Genomic DNA, 3,611 nt, shown 5'->3' on the forward strand with positions numbered 1-3,611 from the left:
CCTGTGTTCACTGATTACTAATTCTTTCCCCTTTGTCCGTTTTTTTGCTCTATTGTCTAAAGGTGAGCAAAGATGCCCAACGGATTTACTTTACCAAATGGACCACCCCAGCCTTGCCATAATGGTCTATTTGATTCAGCTTTTATTGTTTATTTTATTTTTTATTTTCACTTGCTAAATATGGGACAGACTTGACTGAGGAAAAGAAAGGGGAGAAAGAAAGAGGGAAAGAAAAACAGCGAAGAAGAGGGACGGGGATAAAGGGCAAAAAACAACAAAATAAGCAGACAAAAAATACATATATCAATCACCTGGATCACCTGTTGAGAAAGAAAAAAGAAAATAAGAAGAAGAAAAAGAGAGTAATAGAATAAACAACATCACGATGATCTATGGGAATATAACAGTAAATACTAACTATTAAACACGATTGTGCAGCACGTAAGATCGACACAGCATGCATTTATTGACATGAATGTTAATTATTGCTGCCTAGCAATGGTAGTGACTCTGAAAACGGAGTGAATGAGAATCGATAAGGAATTTTATTGGTGGGCGATCTCGATGATGGGATTGGATTTACTAAAGTCTTATCAATTCTTATCCTTTGTGAGGAAATCAAACTGTAACTGAGGTGCAGAGGTAAATTAGAATAGAACAGTCCTTTAGTGTCATTATACATGGACAGTGAATATTCTATGACTTAGTAATATTGTCAAGTGTATTAAATCCAATAAATATAAGTGTTTTTTTGACTCTTACAGCATCTGATATTGAAGCTGAAGTTGATCTGTAATGAAATCCAAGTCATAATAGCCGCATGCCGTGCAGTGAAGACACACCTCGAAGAATTCATGGCTGAACTCAAAACCTCTTTCCATGTGAAGATGATCTTTGTCAACACAACCACGTTCAAGTGAGTTCTTTTTCCTTCCCCTTTGTATGTCCGTGTGTTTGTTTGTGCAGGTGCTGTGCTTTTGTCTATGTTAATTTAGCTGTGCCAGGGCCCTGTTCCGATTGGTGCGTGGACTTACTGCCCCGGCGTGATTGGATCCAGCTGGAGGACCCGCCCAATAAAAGGAGCACCCAGCAGTAGTCCTGTGGTAGCCGTTGGCTGCAGTATACGTGTGAAAATTGTGGAAGTGGATTGGGTAGGGGTGAACTGCCGTTTATTTTGATCACCCGTTTTCTCCTGTTTTTGAGTTGGTTAAGGAGGTCAGACTCTGTCTTTATTTTGACTTTATTTTGGTGAGGTCAGGGGTGCGGGATTTGTGTAGGTTTGTTTTGTTTATTGTTTTGGCCTTGGCTCACCCTGAAGTGTTGACACTCCCGTTTTGGTTCTCTTTATTCACCTTGTAAATAAATCACTTCACATCTAACGGATTTGTTGCGTGTGACTGCTTGGGTCTTGGGGAGGGAAGCGAGTGCCTCGCTCATGTTATGGCCTGGCCCTAGACGGGTCGTAACACCCTTTAAAAAAAGTTTTGACTTAGCAGTTCAGTGATACGTGTTCACTTTGTGCATGTGTGTTACTGAAATATTTTCTTTTTTACTTATTTCCAGTTATACTAAATTACTCGTGCTACTTCACTTGAGCATTGGGAAGTGAAGGTTACACTTCCCTATGCTCAAGTGAACAATTAAAAGCATTGCCTAATATTTTGCACATATCTGTTTGTATCAAAACAGCTCTGACACTTTACGCCACAGCGATGAATCCTCTGGTTGTTTCCTGTGGTGTCCTGGATGCGGGCAGCTGCTCCTCTGGCTGCTGTTGGTTCTCTGGAGATCGGGCTTTCTTCGGAGCATCCTGCAAAAGCTCCATCAGATTTGGTGCACCTGGAGCCCACGTCAGCGCCTTGTGCTCTTTGTTGTGTTCCTCGTGCTGTTTCTGATTACTTTCTGTTGCTTCTTGAGGAATGCTGTCCTGCTGAGAGAGTGCAGCTGTCATGGGGGCATGTGCTGGTGTGCAGCAATCTTTAGATGTACAGTATGTGTCAAAGTAACGTTCACATGAATGTAGGATGGAAAGTTCCCCAGCAATGTCATTATTCACTTCAGTTTGAGACTGGTTATGACCACCATTATACATCCATCTGTTCAACTAAAACTCCTAAAACATTAATGATTCAATTGAGTTACTTGCCTTCATTTACTTTGCAATGTTTGCTGTGGTAATTTCTCTCCCGGTCATACAAATGAGTACTTGTGTTGCAAATGTTCCTGCTGGTGAAGGAGTGTCCTTTACATTATGGTAGTGTTGAGATTATTCTGTTATCATATGTTACCTTATATATGTAACCAAAGTAGTTGAATTATGATAACAGCTGTAGGACATATATTATCCTTTAGTTTAGATGGTGTGCTGTGTATGTAGTTTAGTCCTCATTATACTTTTGAGTTAAAAGAACATAATCATTTTGTAGTTCATTAGATAAGGGTGCATCACTCTGTATCCTTGATCGGCTGTGAATGTCTTACACAGTTTTCTTGACATGCTTTACTGCTGAATCATAAAAAGAAGGATTGTATGCAGGAGACTCTGTGTGGAGGGCCTTGTGCTGCTGATAATGGAAGAAACAGACCACATCCCATACCCCCACCTTTTTCAGAGAGCAGAAAGACAGGGAGCCGAGGTCATAACTTAGGCGCCGTGTGAGAGACAGAATGTGAATGTTTAGGCTTTTATGACTAGTGGGGGTCGACAGAAGCGTATAAGAGGCTGTGAAACCCGTCACCATTTCGAGATTTGCTGTGACCCTCTTCATGCATGTCTCCCCATCATGATGGCTTATGCTCATAAGTATTGAATTGTATGGAAATAAATGATTGTTGATTGAGCATTTATACACCGAGTATTGTCCTTCCTTCAGCCCAAAGATTAAAAGAATTGGGAAATTTTAACAGTAGCCATGTTCATCCTCCATTTTTTGTCCACCTGGACGCTTACTGTACTTTACCCTAACCTGTTTCAGGGAGCATAACACATGTTTATCTGTTTTGCACTGAAAAAAAGTGTTTTTTATACACCTCATATTAATTAAAAAAACAACAAACAGTTCAGAGTAGTCACTGTGACTGTTAGGATTTTAGGATAGGATATTGAATTCTAATATACACCATAAGTAAAACACTTATTTATTCACACCATGCCTCTTTGAGACAAGAAAACAGGAAATTAAAATGAATCAAGCCATAAAACTAATATCTCTGTGATTAAACTTTGAAATAAAGAGGCTGGATAATTGGCAAACAATTGGCCACTCGCTCTTCATTTCTGGTGGTTTGACAGAACATTTGGTGCAGTGGGAAAGTTTTAATATTCTGAATAAATATCAAATAAAGGTCCTGCTTTGAATTAACAGGTGTAAAAAGTCAGAGCCATTGAAACTATTATGAATTCTTTAAATCAGTTTCTTCCACTCGTACAGGTTAGTCCAGTTTATACTAATGCTATACTTATATATAAGTATACAATCTGCTGTAGTTAATAAAATGAATCTAGATGCGGTGTAGCAAAAGCTAAGGTAACACTGGCCAATAAGTTATTCTTAAAGGTGTGGTGGGTTTTGACACTGGTGTCTTGTCACATGTAATTGGATGTAGTGTAG

General features: G+C 39.4%; 1 long non-coding RNA gene across 1 annotated transcript; it reads left to right on the top strand.

Annotated features, from left to right (window-relative positions):
- Window positions 1-764: 764 nt before the first annotated feature.
- LOC145422546 (uncharacterized) lies at window positions 765-2,125 on the top strand. Its single transcript, XR_013903855.1, has 2 exons — window positions 765-916; window positions 1,690-2,125. It is a non-coding gene; the product is annotated as an uncharacterized LOC145422546 (long non-coding RNA).
- The last annotated feature ends 1,486 nt before the right edge of the window (window positions 2,126-3,611 follow it).

This window comes from Astatotilapia calliptera, chromosome 19 (genome assembly GCF_964374335.1).
Source record: "Astatotilapia calliptera chromosome 19, fAstCal68.1, whole genome shotgun sequence".
Taxonomy (NCBI): Eukaryota; Metazoa; Chordata; class Actinopteri; order Cichliformes; family Cichlidae; genus Astatotilapia; species Astatotilapia calliptera.